The following is an 18444-nucleotide window of genomic DNA, read 5'->3' as shown; positions in this document are numbered from 1 at the left end:
GTTTCTAAACAGGCAGTGAAATGTTTTACCTCACAGAAAGATTCAGCTGTGATCCCCTGCTGTAATATCAGACCATGTTCCTGCATGGTTAGACACAGCCATTACACTGCAATTTATCTAAACAAATCCAATTGTGGAAGTTATTATTATTTCAAAATCTATTGATATATTGATCTATATCTATCTATTAAAATGAACTATGTTCGTGGGAAAACCCCTTTAAGGCAGATTCTTAGGGAGATCTGTGTCCATCCCATAGATCTTAACAGTTCATTTACATAAGGAAAAAATGTGGATTTCCTGACTACAAGAAATCGGATTGCAGATATCAATGTATCATTTTATTCAGCTTTCTATGATTTACACACCGATATAGACGGCTTTGGAGGGTTTATCCAACTGACAGATTCACTTTAAAGGAAACCTGTCACCATGAAAATGCAGTATAAGGTGCAGGCATCATTTTATAAAGCAGGGGGAGCTCAGCAGATTCATGTTTAGTGTTGTGAGAAAAGACTAGGTATAACCTGTATTTTCATCATTTAATCCTCTTTCTGGGATGTTTGGTCCAGTGGGCGGTCCTATCATTGACTGACAGTTACCTTTATGCAAGTGTACATACAGTGACACTTGTCAGTCACTGATAGCCCCGCCCACTGGACCGGAAATCCCAGAAAGAGCAGAGATGTAAATGAATAAATGACAGGTTATACTGCATCTTTTCTCGAAAAATCACATATCATTCTGCTCACCTCCTTCTCTATAACATGGTGCCTGAAGATCACATTGCATTTTCTTGGTGACAGGTTCCCTTTGAGGCATTTTTGTGCAGCTTTGGTTTACCGTGTAATTAGGCTCCATATAGCAATTCTCCTGCAAATTACAGCAGGCTTTCATAAAGAAGCTCCTTGTAATGTACATCATTAATTTTACCCTCTACTTTCACACGGTTTCCATAACTACTGTAAAGAAACATCCCAACAGCATGAAACTGCCACCTGCTGTACTTTGCATGTTGTGTTTGCGATGGAGTGCAGTGTTTAGGTTATAACAAACAGGTTTTAGGTTTTTTTTTGTAGCTTTAAAGCTAAATTTAATCTCCTTAGGCCATAAAACTAACACTGAATTAATCCTAAATGTCTATCTATTTAATGTAATAATCTAATTGCTTTTCTAATATACTTTAATTAAAAATACCCTATCATTCCCTCTCTACTCTCTCTGCTTTATTTTTATTTTTTTACCAATTTCCTGTTTGATGATATTTCATGTTTGAAAATTCCCAGTCCCTGCTCTACTGTGCATGAGTCGTTTGTTAATTCCAAAGTATGCTGAGTAGGATCTTGTCACTGTGCAATATTCTTTTAAATGCACAGGGAATTTGCCAGCTCTGATGAGAAGTGACGAGTCGACAAGAGAGTGCATTATCAGTTCGCATTGTAAGGACTAGGAGATAACCCGGTGAGCAAAGACCAGTCAAGCCCTCAAAAGTCACATTGGTTTTGGGTGTGGGGATGGTCTCTGTTCACCAGATTATCTACTTTCAATGCACACTGACAATGCACTCTCTTGCCAACTCGTCACTTCTGATCAGAGCTGGCGTAGGAGCGTGTGGCGCCCCTGAGGGTTCAGTCGCCACAGAGGTACTGCACCTCACCTGAGGTGTGGCATCTCCTTCTCTCAGGTAAGGAAGGAGTACTGCCCGGGACCCCAACACCCGCTTTCAACACTACACTACTCCAGGCCGGCTGGAAGGGCAAGATGCACTGTGTTACTGCTGAGCCCTGTCCCTGGCTGGAGTGGGGGGAACCAAAGAGAGGGGGAACCAGTAGTGGGTGTGGGTAGAGGACGCAGAACAGGGGAGCACTTGAATAGTAGGTACAGTGCCTACAAGTAGTATTCAACCCCCTGCAGATTTAGCTGGTTTGATAAGATGCAAATAAGTTAGAGCCTTCAAACTGCAAACGAGAGTAGGTTTTATGAACAGAAGCATAAATCTTACAAACCAAAAAGTTATGTTGCTCAGTTGAATTTTATTAAATTTTAAACATAAAAGTGTGGGTCAATTATTATTCAACCCCTATGTTTAATATTTTGTGGAATAACCCTTGTTTGCAATTACAGCTAATAATCGTCTTTTATAAGACCTGATCAGGCCGACACAGGTCTGTGGAGTTATCTTGGCCCACTCCTCCATGCAGATCTTCTCCAAGTTATCTAGGTTCTTTGGGTGTCTCATGTGGACTTTATTCTTGAGCTCCTTCCACAAGTTTTCAATTGGGTTAAGGTCAGGAGACTGACTAGGCCACTCCAACACATTGACTTTTTCCCTATTGAACCAGGCCTTGGTTTTCTTGGCTGTGTGCTTTGGGTCGTTGTCTTGTTGGAAGATGAAATTACGACCCATCTTAAGATCCTTGATGGAGGAGCGGAGGTTCTTGGCCAAAATCTCCAGGTAGGCCGTGCTATCCATCTTCCCATGGATGCGGACCAGATGGCCAGGCCCCTTGGCAGAGAAACAGCCCCACAGCATGATGCTGCCATCACCATGCTTGACTGTAGGGATGGTATTCTTGGGGTCGTATGCAGTGCCATCCAGTCTCCAAACGTCACGTGTGTGGTTGGCACCAAAAATCTCGATCTTGGTCTCATCAGACCATAGAACCTTGAACCAGTCTGTCTCAGAGTCCTCCAAGTGATCATGAGCAAACTGTAGACGAGCCTTGACATGACGCTTTGAAAGTAAAGGTACCTTACGGGCTCGTCTGGAACGGAGACCATTGCGGTGGAGTACGTTACTTATGGTATTGACTGAAACCAATGTCCCCACTGCCATGAGATCTTCCCAGAGCTCCTTCCTTGTTGTCCTTGGGTTAGCCTTGACTCTTCGGACAAGCCTGGCCTCGGCACGGGAGGACACTTTCAAAGGCTGTCCAGGCCGTGGAAGGCTAACAGTAGTTCCATAAGCCTTCCACTTACGGATGATGCTCCCAACAGTGGAGACAGGTAGGCCCAACTCCTTGGAAAGGGTTTTGTACCCCTTGCCAGCCTTGTGACCCTCCACAATCTTGTCTCTGATGGCCTTGGAATGCTCCTTTGTCTTTCCCATGTTGACCATGTCTGAGTGCTGTTCACAAGTTTGGGGAGGGTCTTAAATAGTCAGAAAAGGCTGGCAAAAGAGATCTTTAATCCACACATGTGAAGCTCATTATTCTTGGTGCCTGAACTACTTCTTAATACTTTAGGGGGACCAAACAGGATTCTTGTGGTTTGAGGGGTTGAATAATAAATGACACTCTGAATTAAGTTTTTACATTTAAAAAAAAAATAAAAAATTTGCTGCAGTGCATTTCCCACTTCCAGGCTGATCTACAGTACAAATGTCACAATGCCAAGTTAATTCCGCATGTGTCAACCAGCTAAATCTGCAGGGGGTTGAATACTACTTGTAGGCACTGTATATATAAAGGGAGGCCATCTTAGGGTGGCAGTGCAGGGCTGTGCAGTCAGTGAGTAGTAAGGAGAGGAGTGGAGGGGAGCAGAGTCTCTTCAGGAGCTCTGCTCCATAAATGGGGCCTAGTAAGAGAGGCCCAGGAGGGGAGTAGAGGAGAAAGGCTCTGGTAACAGAAGGGATCCCAGGGGGTAAGGTGAGTGCAGGACGGCACCCGTACGCCCGAATCTGCCAGGCGTCAGAGGGATCAGGCCGCAGGAAGGGAACCGGTCCCTGGACCAGCCGTGTTACTCCAGGTCTCGGCTGGAAAACCGGAGGCTTCTGCACTTCCATGGTGCAGTTGCCACAGCCTCACCCTAGTCGCCGTGAAGGGCATCAAGTAGGTCCAGGAACTCCAGGTTGCCCAGAGGGACTTCAGAGCACCCGATTGGGACTGTGTGTGGGGAGCACAGGGCAGGAGGGAAAAGACCCAGCGCGGGAAGTCGGCCAAGGAAGGAACATAAAGAAAGGGGGTCCTGTTAAGTGCTTCTAATATATCTGAAGGAGTGCTGAACCCCCTGCCTGGCAAACGCAGTGCGACATGGGAGTCGACACCTGGACAGTGTACCCGAGGAACCTGAAAAGAACTGTGAGTAAACTCGGATGACTGCACTCCACTGTCTCTGTCTGTTATTTCCATCACCCTACCGTGCCTGCACTACAATGCCCAGCATCACCATCTGCACCTACACTGCCCCGGGGGCCCGCTCCGCCTGTGGGGAGCAGAAACATCCCAGCTGCCATTCCATCACCCCCGGAGGTCTGCAGCAGCGCCGGTAACTATTACCGGAAACCACAGGTGGCGTCACGAGACAAACTAAAAACACTAAAACCCCTTTTAAAGAGTGACCCCAGAGGACGGGCCCGGGAGCCGACTGCCGTGACATCCTACAAAGAAGGTAAAGGCCCGGGTACCGAGTTTCCCACATATCCCCTCTGGGCAAGTCAAGCGCACTGTCACTGCAATAAAAAGAATATTGAACAGTGAAAAGATCCCACTAACAATACGTCAGAATTGACAACTGAAGTATGCTCAGTAAAGCCGGAATTAGCCCAGCCCCTGAAACGGTCGTCACTGATGAAGTTTTGTTTCAGGGTTGAGACAAGGTAATGGCAATGACCGCAGCCCTTGCCCGCTTATGACATTTTGTTTGAGTATCCCAGAATGCCCTGGAGATTCTCATACGAAATGTCATCAAACAGGACGTTGATACAAAAATAAATCAGTTAGAGTAAAGAAGTAATAGTAGGGGAATTTTAATTAACCCCTTTCCAACCCTTGCCGTATTAGTACGCACATTTGCGTACCCCCGGTTCAGTGAGGGCTCCGGCGCTGAGCCCGCACTGAACCGAGCACATGTCAGCTGATTCTTACAGCTGACATGTGCCCGCAACAGCCGCGGGTGGAATCGCGATCCACCCGCGGCTGTTAACATGTTAAATGCCGCTGTCAATCTCCGACAGCGACATTTAACGCGCGCTTCCGGGTTGCGCGTCATAAGCCCCGCCCACCGGCGACCCCGTCACGTGATCGCGGGTCACCGATGGGCGTGCATGACAACCCAGGGTCTGCAGCAGACGCCTGTGGTTGTCATGATCTCGTCGCTATGAGCGCCAGCTAGTGGTCGGCGCTCATAGCACAGGACCATTTCTGCTATATGCAGGGGATCTGCTGGTCCCCTGTATGTAGCAGAGACGATCAGACAACTGCTGCTTCTAGTCTCCTATGGAGACTATTGAAGCATGCAGTAAGTGAAAAAAAAATGTTTTTAAAAATATTAAAAAAATAAAAAAAATATAAAAGTTTAAATCACCCCCCTTTCACCCCATTCAAAATAAAATATATAAAAAAAAAAAAACACATACACATATTTGGTATCGCCGCGTTCAGAATCGCCCCATCTATCAATATAAAAAAAGAATTAATCCGATCGGTAAACGGTGTAACGAGAAAAAAATTCTAAACGCCAGAATTACGTTTTTTGGTCGCCACAAAATTGCAATAAAATGCAATAACGGGCGATCAAAACATTGGATCTACCCCAAAATGTTATCAATAAAAACATCAGCCCGGCGCGCAAAAAATAAGCCCTCACCCAGCCCCAGATCCCGAAAAATGGAGACGCTACTGGTCTCAGAAAATGGCGCTATTTTTTTTTAAATTTTTTTTACCAAATTTTGGAATTTTTTTTCACCACTTAAATATAAAATAACCTATACATGTTTGGTGTCTATGAACTCGTAATGACCTGGAGAATAAGAATGGCAGGTCAGTTTTAGCATTCAGAGAACGTGGTAAAAAAAAAAAATAAAAAACAACTGTGGTATTGCACTTTTTTTGCAATTTTACCTCACTTGGAATTTTTTTACCGTTTTCCCGTACACGATATGGAAAAACTAGTAATGGCGTTGAAAAGTACAACTTGTCCCGCAAAAAATAAGCCCTCACACAGCCATATTGTCCAAAAAATAAAGACGCTATGGCTCTGGGAACAAGGGGAGCAAAAAACGAAAAAGCAAAAACGACAAAACCCAAGGTTGCGAAGGGGTTAAGGTATATTAGAAAAGCAATTAGATTATTACATAAATAGGCATTTAGAATTAAATCAGTGTTAGTTTCTGACAACCCCTTTAAATCCATAAGACCTAAACAGTCATGAAATCTCGTGCACTTTCTCATTTTAGTTGGTCAAGCACTTAGACAATAGTTGTTGTAGACATACTTTCTCCCTCACACAGTCAGAGTTGTGATTCGATATATACACACACACACAGGGGCAGACATTGACTGCTTGGGGCCACTGTGCAAGAAATGTGTCTGGGCCCCCCACCTTTTATGGTGACAAAGCTACAGATGTATATATAGCCACACACACATATATATCTCTTACATAGCCTCCTTTATTATGTATATTGCTGCCCCTTATTACACAGTGCCCTCTCTTGTTTTGTACAGCACCATCCCTTCCATATTGGATTATTTATAGCCCCCTGTCTATATTACATACCGTCCTCTCTTGTTAGATATATAATGCAATGACGGCTGGTGGAGCATGGGAAAGCTTCTTTTCTGTTCGAGGAGGCTGATGGATGGGTCTTCTGGTCACCGGCTGCTCCATCAGCAGTTATTTTATATCTAACAAGAGACGACTATGCAATAAAAGAGGGCGCTGTGACTGACAAAAATAACAAGAATACGCTATGTAAGGGACTTCACTGTATATAACAGCAGAGGAAGCTATATAATAAGAGACGGCACCATATATAACTAGAGAAGATGGTAGGTAATAACGGAGGGTGTTATACATAATAAAAGAGGAAACTATATAACTAAAGATGGCGCTATACATAATAAGTGAGTACACTATATACTAAGGGACTGTGCTATACATAATAAGGCTACATTCCTGTATCCGTGTGCAGTGTCGGTGTGCTGCCCGTTTTTACAGACGCATTGAACATGTCCTATTCTAATCCTCAAAATCGGATCAGAACAGGACAGTCTCTGACCCTCTCGGATCTCATTCTCAGATCCATGATTTTCATGGATGTGTGAATGGATCTATAAAACTCTACGAGTCCGTGGACCATCCGATAAAAAAATCTGGCAGCACACGGACATTTCAATCAAATGTGAGAATGTGGCCTAAGGGATTTTATAGAAAACATTATCACTCCAAGTCACACAGTGCAGATACAGAATAATATTTACATCCAGGCACTTACCGCTGACGTCTCATCTGATCAGAGTCGGTTTCTGCTGCTTCTTCTCCATCTGGTCAGACCTTCATGTCGACATCTCCCAGCCACGACTCGTCTTGTCACGATGATCTCCAGCCTAGAAAAAAACAAGGTCACATATATTGTATGCATACATGTGTCTCCCCCGCTCTGCCCCCCTGACTACAGATATGCACCCCTCCTTCATTAATATACTATTAGCCACTTAGGAATCAAAATATAAAGTGATAAGCAGCACTGTGCCCCTCATTAACAATAATCTCCACCAGCCAATAATATAAATTATTCAGTCTCTGTGACTCTCCCCAATTAACTGTAAGGCTATGTGCACACGGAAAATATACAAGGCTTTATAGTACAAGCAAAGTGAAACTCCCATCAATGCTCTCTTCCAGCACCCCCGTCATTGCTCTTTCCCAGCCCCCCCGTCATTGCTCTCTCCCAGCACCCTCGTCATTGCTCTCTCCCAGCACCCCCATCATTGCTCTCCCCCAGCACCCGTGTCATTGCTCTCCCCATCCCCACCATTCTCATCATTGCACTCCCCATCCCCATCATTTCTCTCCCTAGCCCCGTCATTGCTCACCCTAGCCCCGTCATTGCTCACACCAGCCCCATCATTTCTCTCCCCATCCCCGTCATTTCTCTCCCCATCCCCATCCTTGCTCACCTCAGCCCCATCATTGCTCACCCCAGCCCCATCATTGCTCACCCCAGCCCCATCATTGTTCATTCCAGCCCCATCATTGCTCACCTCAGCGACATCATTGCTCTCCCCAGCCTCATCATTGCTCTCCCCAGCCCCGTCATTGCTCACTCCAGCCCCGTCATTGCTCACCCCAACCTCGTCATTGCTTTCCCCAGCCCCGTCATTGCTCACCCCAGCCCCGTCATTGCTCACTCCAACCCCATCATTTCTCTCCTCATCCCCGTCATTGCTCACCCCAGCCCCGTCATTGCTCAGCCCAGCCCCGTCATTTCTCTCCCCATCGCCATCATTGTTCACCCCAACCTTGTCATTGCTCATCCCAGCCCCATCATTGCTCACACCAGCCCCATCATTGCTCACCCCAGCCCCATCATTGCTCTCCCCCACCACCCCTCATTCTCTTGTTCCTCTCCCAGCGTTGCTGTATAAAAAAATACACAACTTACCTCTCAGCCTGCTCCCTTGCAGCATCCTCCTCATCGTAACTTTCTCCTTGACACAGGCCCGCACTGCATGATGACGTCATCAAGCAGCGTGGGCCTGTGTCAGGGAGGAAGCGCCAGGCAGGAAGCAGAGGATGGATCCCTGCAGCTCCGCTGCCATTTTCCTCCTGATGGCAACGGAGCTGGAGGGATTGCTCCCTGTCCGCTGCATATGATGAGGGCAATCTGGCCCTTGGCCCCCCGGAGCCTCAAGCTCCGAGAAGCAGGCCAGATTGCCCTCATCATTAGCCGCCCGGCAAACGTCCCCCTGCACCGCCGGGCCCCGATGCAGTTGCACTGGCGGTAGGTCCGCCCCTGCACACACACACACAAGATAAGCCCATTTCACTAAGTACTGAATCTAGTCAATAAACATTGTTAGCAATACACAGTTAATATTTTAAAAGTGTTTTTCAGGACTTTGATATTGATGTCATACCCTTTGGTGGCAGCTGTGACTGGTACTGCAGCTCAGTCCATTTCATTTCAGGAGTCAAGCCTGCAGGGATAGTGTATTGAGGTTCTGTCTTAAAGATAGGCTTTCAATGGCAAGGTCATAGAAAACCCATTTAAATGTCAATTTTGTTATTCAAGTTCTGCATAAAAATATTGTTTTTTTTCTTGTATGCTTGTTTTTTTTGTTGTTCAATTTAAATTAATTTTATCAGGGAAACTCCCTGATTGCATTGTCAAAGAGCAAGAATATAAGTTTGCCTTCTCTTCCTACAGTTTGTGGCTAAACTGCAGGAAACTGATGCAGAGAAAGAGAAGTACAATATACAGCTACCTAGCGCTGAGCCGATATTAACCCTTAGCTGCTGTATTCTGTACACTTGTTACATCCCAAAAGTTGTTTTTTTTATGACACTGTTGATCCTTGGGCCAGTAATGACTATCATCTATGTATTAAAATATAGGGGGCAGTGTGGGGGATATTAAAGAGAGGAGCAAAGTGGGGGATATTTTGTGCAGGAAGTACTGTGAGGGGCAATTATTTATTCAGTGGCTTTGCATGGAAGATATTTTCATTTATGTAGCAGCATAATGATACTTTTATTTTTAAGTGCACCGTGTCAGGAAGTGCTGAAGAAGACAAAGAAAAGGGCAGTCTGAAAAGATGAGCTCTGGGCATGAAATCTTATCAGGGTATCTGTACTGCGTGGAGACAAAAGGGATGGGATCAACTCCAGTCAGGAAAGAAGTCCCCAATAAAGTACGATGGCTGGTAACAACAACTTCCAGAATCTCCATACCATTGTTAAGGATAGGTTCATGTGATACAAGTGTATATGGCGCTTACCTGACAATGCAATTGATCGCTGTACTAGGCTTGGTGCTGTATACATGTACTGACGGTGGTTCTGGCGCCGCATTCATGTACTGACGGTAAATCTGGCTCCGCATTCATCTATTGATGGTGGTTTTGATCTTGTATGCATGTAACAACATGCTTCATGGCTATATTGAAACTGAAAAATCCTCAAAACTTAGAGTTTGGAGATTATGAGGAGAATTTGTCGGGCGTCTGCTCAATTTCTGACCCAAAAATTCAGTGTAAGTTAGTGTGTGTTTACACTGAGTTTTTGGAGCACCAAGAGAATGCCAAGAGGGTGCAAAGCAGCCATCAAAGCAAAAGGCTACTTTGAAGAACCTAGAATATAAGACATATTTTCAGTTGTTTCACACTTTTTTGTTAACTATATAATTCCACATGTGTTAATTCATAGTTTTGATGCCTTCAGTGTGAATGTACAATTTTCATAGTCATGAAAATACAGAAAAATCTTTAAATGAGAAGGTGTGTCCAAACTTTTGGTCTGTACTGTATATTCTTAGGCTGGGTTCACGCGTTTCAGATTCATTGCAGCTAAAACGGCTTTATTGTGCAGAGTGGTGTGGTTTTAAAATTAATAAAAGCTAATATTTTGATCTCTAATTGCCATGTGGTTTGCAGCTGTTTACCACTGGGGCCATTAACAATTAAATTGCTTTTAGCTGCAAACCATTCCTGTTGCTGCATAGGCCATTCTTCATGTCAAAGCAATTGCAGTGCCAGTGTGTGAACCCAGCCATATGCAGAAATCGGTGGAGTGGTGCTTTAAGGCCATGGCCCCACTATCGGTGTTTGGTCAGTATTTTTTCTCAGGACTAGGTGAGGAACCAGGTGAGGAACAATCAGAAAAAAGGTATAATAGAAACAAGTCACCAATTCTGCATTTATCACCCACTCCTGGTTTTGGCTCCCACTCCTGAGAAAAAATACTGACCAAATACTGATAGTGGTGCTGTGGCCTAAATGTAATTCCCCTGTCCTGTCTCATACTCACCTGCTGCCGCCTTCATCGTTTTACAGCATCGCTCCCATCGGTCTCCAGCGAAAAGTGACCAGCTGGCAAATTCAGTGTTTCATGGAGCTGCGTGGAGGTCACTTTTCAATACAAGTCTATGTTCTAGTCTCGTTCTGGCTCTCATAGACTTGCATTGAAAGCTTGTGACGTAGCTTCTGACTTCCGGGCAGTCAGAAGCTGAGCTCACAAGATGGTGCCATGGGAACCGGAGAGGTGCCGAAAAATGGTGAAGACTCCGAAGAGTGAGCATATGACCAGGGGCAGAGGACTTACATTTAGGCCTCGCTCATATGAGCGTATAACATGGCCAAGTGCTATCCGATGTTTTATCGGAGAGCACTAAACCCAATATTTTGCTATGAGTGCAGTCTGATGTTTCACACGCACCCATAGATTTGTGTGGGTGCATGTGAGCCGGGTCTTGCTATCAATTGCAGATCAGTGATTATTTTCTCATCCCGATTTGTCATGAGTGAACAATGGCAGCATGCTGCGATTTGCAGCGAGACTCGGCTCACAATCACCCACACAAGTCTATGGGTGCGTGTGAAACATCAGACTGCACTCGGATGTAATCCCAATATAAGCCGAGTCAGGCCATGGAGGAGATGGAGAAATTACTTTCTCCGTCTCCTCCGCACATGTGCTGCGATTCTCTCATGCGAGATGATCGGACCACAGTAGCATGACACTCAGCTCACGGTCGAGCAGAGCAAGAGCCAAGTGTCATTAGCATATCGCATCGGATGCCATACGCTAGTGTGATTCTGGCCTTAAAGCACTACTCCAGCAATGAAAAGAAACAAAATGCTGGAGTGGTGCTTTAATCAGTAGGAGATTATTATTAGAGGACTACTTGGCCTGCTGCCAGGAAGTCAAGCATATTGTGACATGCAGAAGTAGTGCTGTTGCTTTAAAAGCATTCCGCAACTATTAGAAGCAACACAAGCACATGAGACAGGAAGTGTTGTGCTCCAGAAGCATCCAGCAACTAGAGGGGTTAACACAGTCACAGGAGAAGGGGAGTGTTTTAGCAGGGGAAGAGAAAGGTGGTGTGTGTGTTCTGCATCTGACAGAAGCGCCCCTGCAAGTGAAAAAGATACAAGTCAGGAGTGAACAACAAGTGAATCTAAGCACAGGTCAGGTAGAGTTACTGAACTAACATTACAGAGTATTATCAAGCAGAAAGATAAGGACTGTAAGAAATGGTGTCACAGGGATTATCTCCCTAAGCAAACCCCCCTTCCTCCATCTCACTGTGCTGTAAAGAATGCTGTGTTCATTAATGTGCCTTTGCATTAGAACTGTGCTCTCCTGTACTACAGGGAAGACTGGGAACTGCTGTGCTGCTAAGGAAACTGTACTGTTTGTCACTGGAGCCTGTTGCTCATAAGACTTAACTTGCACTGGCTGTGCGGCTTCTTATTAAATGCTACTGTTCTACCGTTTATGAGGACTCTTGTCAAGTGTGACTGGTCTGCAAGTGAAACAACCTACGTGTCTGTGCCTGAGGGTCAATACCCCTGTGTGCCCGAGAGAAGCTGCAGCACATGGTCTATGGTCGCCTTGAGTAACGGTTCCCCCAGGATTCCAAAGAATTCATGTAACCTGTCTCACCCTTATCTGAACCCAGCGGCATGCGTGTAACAATATTCATGAGCTCTGTATAACCCTGCCCCCACCAATGATTGGCAGCTTTCTGCCCATGTACAGTGTACACAGAAAGCTGTCAATCAGTGGTGTGGGTGGGGTTATAGAGCTCTATATTCAGAGAACTGCTAAATCTGCAGCAGAGAAAACAGTGAGTTTATCAAAATAACAGCAAGCAGACCTGCAAGTGACACATCGCTGGAATCAGGGTCTCGATCTCTACATCATGCTGCTCCCAGATGGGGTAGCAAAAACCTGGTGACAGATTGCCTTTAAGCCTGTTAGCTGATGTCAGCTTTGCAGATTGATATACGGCATCATAGAGGCAAGGAACACAACTTTCCATATGTCTTGAGTTTAGTAGGGTTCATAAATGTTTTAATTATAACCTATTGTATTTAAATTGTCACCATGTGCTATACAGTGTCAGAGACATAAAACCATCTGTACATCAGATTGTCAGTCCAAATCAGTGATTTTTTGTGTTGCAAAGCTTTATGACTGAAAACGAGTTCAGACAGTGTTACCCATAGCAAACTGCCTTGTAAGGCTGAGTTCACACGATGCGTATTTCATGCGTTTCCGCGGCGTTTTTGCAGTTGCGTAAACGCCGCGGAAACGCATGAAAAACGCATGGTAGAAGGGAAGCAATGTTCCCCAATGGAAATCCGCATGTGCTGTGCCCATGATGCGGATTTTTACGCAGCGTTAACGCTGCGGTCAAAAATCCGCAGCATGTCAATTAATTTTGCGGAAACGCGGCGATTTCGCCGCCATTGACTTGCATTAGAACGCGCCAATTCCGCAAGACAGCATTTGTACTTGCGTTATTGGCGCGTTCTAATATGCGGATGGTACCCGGGTGTGGAGGAGAGGAGAGTCTCATCCACACCCAGGTACCATTAAAAAAGCTGTAAAACAAGAATAAAATAAAAAATAAATGTATTCTTACCTTCTGTGAGTTGTAGGACCTGCGGTGACGTCAGAGTCATGTGACGGGTCACGTGACGCTGACGTCGGCAGGTCTTTCAATTCAAAGTTGCCGGCAGCCGGGAACTTTGTAAAGCAGGACAGCGCGGGCCATCAGAGGTAAGTATATACACTCTCTCGGGTCACACTATATAAATCCATGCTGTTTGCATGGATTTATATAGTGTGACAAGTTGTCAAGCACTTTCCAGGTGATGCTAAAATCGCCTGGAAAGCGCTTGTCAATCTGCATTCGGAAACGCATGTCAATCTGCATGTGGATCCACATGTATTCTGCAGGAAAAACGCATGCACAATCTGCATGCGTTTTTTCTGCCAGGGAGATGCAGAAATGATGCAGAAATTTTCTGCTTCATTTCTGCATCGTGTGCACATACCCTAAAGATAAAAGCTGAATCTTGGTTGTTGTGGGCAGCTCTGATTAGTTTTATATGAACAAGTTATTATACATGAGACATCTTGAATTAAAGGGGCTTTCCAAGATTGTTATGAATCACAGAAGACCCTTTTACTGTTCCAAATATGTTTGTTATTTTGTCTGTTTATAGTGCACATAGTGTCCATCATATGTTGTGACCACACCAATGGGCAGCGAGGTGGCTCAGCGGATAGCATTGTGGCTCAGTGGTTAGCACTGCAGCCTTGCAGTGCTGGGGTCCTGGGTTCAAATTCCCCCAAGGACAACATCTGCAAGGAGTTTGTATGTTCTCCCTGTGTTTGCGTGGGTTTCCTCCAGGTTCTCTGATTTCCTGCCACATTCCAAAGACATACTGATAGGGAATGTAGATTGTGAACCCCAATGGGGACAGTGATGATAATGTCTGTAAAGTGCTGTGGAATATGATGGCACTGTATAGCCAAAGCATAATAAATAATCACAGCACAGCATAGTGTTCCACAGCAGTCATGTGACTGTATGGTTCTAATCTAAGAGCTTTACAAGTGTCATTAATTATGTCTCTCAGCTTCTTATCCTAAGTCATGTGGCTATGCTCAATAAAGCGTTGATATCCTACTTAGGACACATCAAAGAGAAGGACATCATGGCCGATGGCTTGATACTATCAAGATAATGACAGAGAAGACCCTGGTGGAACTATCTAGGCTTGCACAAGATTGATCTTCCCCTAAATGTGTCCATCCATCAAATCTCCATGGCTCGCGACCAACCCCAAAGGCCAATAAATAATAAGTTGTCTTTTAGTATTGCTACTTCCAGTAGGTGGCACTAGAGTTCTTGTCCTCTTCCTTTCTGAAGAAAATATTGGCATATTTAAATACCCAGAGGAGTATTACATGGCCTATAAGTCTACTTAAACCGACTTCTCACTCTCCACAAGGAGAAACTTTACCCCTTATACACCCTGTCAGATGCCTCTCACCCAGCCAAATCAGTTCCCTGGCCTTGCATTGATTAGATGACAAACACCAGAAAAATGTGTCTTCAAATGGAGTATCTAGTTTGGTTTCTTATCCTAAGTCAAGTGGCTAGGACATTAAAGGGTTGATATTGGTTTTCAGAATTGCTACATCTAATAGATGGCATTAGAGTTCCTGTCTTCTTCCATAAAGACTAATTGATAAAGGTTATGAAAGCACAAATCAGTTCCCGATAATGTTTCAGAATATAGCAAATGCTGTGTTTTAAAGGGGATGTCTGGGATTTAAAAAATATGTAATACTCACCTTTAAAGGGAATCTGTCAGCAAGTTTTTGCTATGTAATTAAGATCAGCATGGTGTAGGGGCTGAGACCCTAACTTCAGTAATGTGTCTCTTTCTCGTCTGCATGCTATTATTTTGATACAATCACTGTTTCTTCTGATGCAGATCTAGCAGTTCTCTAAATGCTGAGCCCTGTATAACCCCGCCCACACCACTGATTGGCAGCTTTCTGTGTATACTGTACCTTAACAGAAAGCTGCTAATCAGTGATGGGGGCCTGGTTTCACAGAGCAGTTGACTATGAGGCACTAAACATCTGATCCTCTAGTGATAATCTCCTGCTTATAAAATGCTGATTTTGTTGAAACAGCAACACATAGCCCACTAAGTGACACATCACTAGAATCAAGTTCTACATTCTGCTGACACATTCCTTTTACATTAGCTGACATGCAATGACCTCCACTGGTTTACTTATGCTTCAGAAACAGTGTCTTGTACATGTGACTCTAGCAGTCAGTCACTAGCCTCATTAGTCTCATGCAGTACATGCACCCATCGCCGTTGTGTACTGGCAGGAACCACTAGAATGGCACAGGGAATTTAACAGATGATTAATAGGCATTTTTTTAATTTTATTACATTGCTTGATGTTAGGATAGTTTTTAAAAACCTAGAGAATCTCTTTAATACTTAAAAGCTAATATATGTAAAGTATAAGAAGGGGTGTAGAGTGTTAATAGAGCAAAATTAAAATTTGTTTTACAAGTACATCGATGACAGTGCTCAGAAGTCTTCATACACTCCATCTGCATCACTTGTATTCTGCTGACTCAGCCATTTTCTTTGTATGAGCTTTTTGTTAAAGAACTTCCCCTGGGACGCAAAGAACAGGATGGGATGGAACTGTAGTTGGCATAGGCAGGAAGTTCAAAGGAATGTCACCATATTATCGCAGTCATCCTCTACGTCTTGGCTAGTCATTAAAACTCTGTAAGGAAAAATGGGGTGGGGAGATGTCCGATTTGGGTGGGATTTTCATCCTGCTTTAACCACATCTCAAGATAAAAAGATTAAAGGACTAATATTTTTTGCTTAGTAACAGAAGCATAATTCATAGCTCCATTTAACCATGCAACTTGTCTGAGAACTATTTGGCCTTGCAGTTAAGACACAAGAAGGATTGAAGAGTCAGAACTCGATGTGCTAATTGGAGAGTATAATTATTGTGCTTGCTCCAGAATACATTTATATTAAAAAGAAGCAGCGTAAGCCGAGTCATTGAGACTTATATTAGCAAACATTAAAGGGGTTATCCAGGGCTCTTAGTTTTTAGGCCCATAGTAAAAAAAACAAACAGGCAGGTAGTTGGAAACAGAGGTAATCACCTGCCCGTTCTACCTGGCGCCGACTCAGAGTAGCCACCAACCACTCCTTTCAGCAATTCAGCTGCTCCAAGTCAACAGAGCAGCTCTTCCTCTTCTGGGCTGCTCAGTCGATGGGCATGACTGCTGATGTCATGCTGATTGACAGCTGGCTCCGCGCAGTTAGTCAGAGGGGAGCTGGCTGTCAATCAGCATGACATCGGCAGTCACGCCCCATCAACAGAGCAGAGCGGAAAATAATCACCGGCAGGAGTGGTCTGTGACTGCTCTGTGCTGTGAGACATCGGCGCAAGGCACAACATGCGTGCCAATAGAAACTACCTGCCTGTTAGTTCTTAGATCCGTAGTAAAAAAAATGATATATTCCTTGATAACCCAGTTAACTAAGGCTATGTTCACACATTGCATTTTTGCTGTGTTTTTTTTTTTTTTTGTTCTGCAAGCAAAACTTGCTCTTTGACATTAAAAAAGCAGGTTTTGATGAGTTTTTGCTTTGTTTTTTACTGCGTTTTTGCCAGGGTACATTTGTCTCTTGTGCAAGCTGATAAAAAATAACCTGATTCAAATTCCTCAGGTTTTGGCAGTGTTTTTCACCCATAGAAAGCAATGGGTAGTGCAAAACGCTCCAAAAATGCAGTTATCCCGTTTTGCTATGTTTTTGAAGCGTTTTTGCACTACCCATTGCTTTGAAAAAACGCTGAAAGAAGTGGCATGCAGCATTTTGCAAAAACCCAGCTATTTGACAAAATAGTCAGGAAAAAAAAAACATGATGTGTGCATGAGATTTCTGAAATCTCATAGACTTTCCTGGTACTGTAAAACACAGCTGAAAATTTGCATAAAAAAACTCAGCAAAACAACGCTGCAAAAACGCATCATGTGAACATAGCCTAACTACTGGCTTTTGGTTATTGGCTATGACTTGGGCACTCTGAAATACTGTAGTGGTGCAGGTCAAAATTAAAATTACTATAATATCTATATGGTATAATCAACTTAGTTCTGAGCATACACATGGCATTATGCCAGAATAATTGTACGTGATTGGTCAGTTTGAGCTTTCAGATTGTAGGACGTCAGGGGCAGACACACCATCATTGCAACTTGTGCAGTTACACAAGGGCCCAAAAAGTAAAGGGGCCACTGTCACAGACACATGAAGGGCATCACTGCCTTGTAAAGGTCCCGTATACTGTTCTTAGACAAGGGTCCTCTTCTGTCTGTGTCCGCCCCCGTTGGATGTAATTTTCACTTATGCTTTGACAGTCATGAAATATCATGAAGAAGGTCGTAATGTACCTGTAAGGAAAGCGTGCTGTTCTTTAGCCTGATCTGTTTATAAGTGTTTTCTTCCAGAAGTATTATGGCCCTATAAAGTAAAAGGAACAGATCGCTAAACTCTCTATTCTCTACTGCTTTATGAACACGTCCGGCACGTCATCCACAATGAACACTTGAAGCCAGTAACACCGTCAGCAGAATTCACCACTACATACTTTCCCTGTAATCAATCATGGCAAGTTCATACAGAGGAATTGTTTTTGTCAAAACAAAAAAAAAGAGTGAAAAAGTGAAGCACGGAGAGCAGTGCAAACAGGTTACACTTACTTTTCTAACTTTGCCTTAGGAACAAAGGAATCAGCCTAGAAACAGAAGGAGCCAATAGAAGGTCGGACAGACAGGTGTGCGCCACCAGGAAGGAGGAGCACTAAAAGTATAACTCTGACAACCTTAGTAACAAGAGCTATTAATAAACTGAAGAAAACTTCCTTAATATTTGAGTTAGCTGAACTGTGAACATTCTGCCGCGTGGATAAGAATCTCAAACAGTCCATATCTTTCTTATGTATTTGCTATGAGCTTCATTGAGATATTAACCCCTGCAGGCTGCTGAGATCCCTTCAGTAAGGTCTTTAGTTATAAATCAATAAGTTAATGAATAACTAAATGACGTTTGTAAAACTAAATAGCATTCAAAGGATAAA

The 18444-nt window shown here is 44.0% G+C and overlaps 1 long non-coding RNA gene across 3 annotated transcripts in view; it reads right to left on the bottom strand.

The window, feature by feature from the left end:
* LOC141258175 (uncharacterized) overlaps positions 1-18202 on the bottom strand; it is a 78363-nt gene extending 60161 nt beyond the window's left edge. Inside the window, exons 1-2 of one of the 3 annotated variants that reach the window (XR_012318222.1) lie at positions 18068-18202; positions 17759-17828 (exon numbers count right to left, since the gene is read on the bottom strand). This is a non-coding gene — a long non-coding RNA (uncharacterized lncRNA). Of the gene's footprint in view, positions 1-7216; positions 7329-17758; positions 17829-18067 lie in introns of all 3 variants that reach the window. The other 2 variants (XR_012318223.1, XR_012318224.1) reach the window with 2 other exon arrangements.
* Positions 18203-18444: the final 242 nt, after the last annotated feature.

This window comes from Phyllobates terribilis, unplaced genomic scaffold (genome assembly GCF_046119375.1).
Source record: "Phyllobates terribilis strain yellow unplaced genomic scaffold, ASM4611937v1 Scaffold_3__8_contigs__length_932513732, whole genome shotgun sequence".
NCBI lineage: Eukaryota > Metazoa > Chordata > Amphibia > Anura > Dendrobatidae > Phyllobates > Phyllobates terribilis.
The sequence above is the reverse complement of the archived record's forward strand: the minus strand, read 5'-3'. Positions and strand labels throughout refer to the sequence as shown.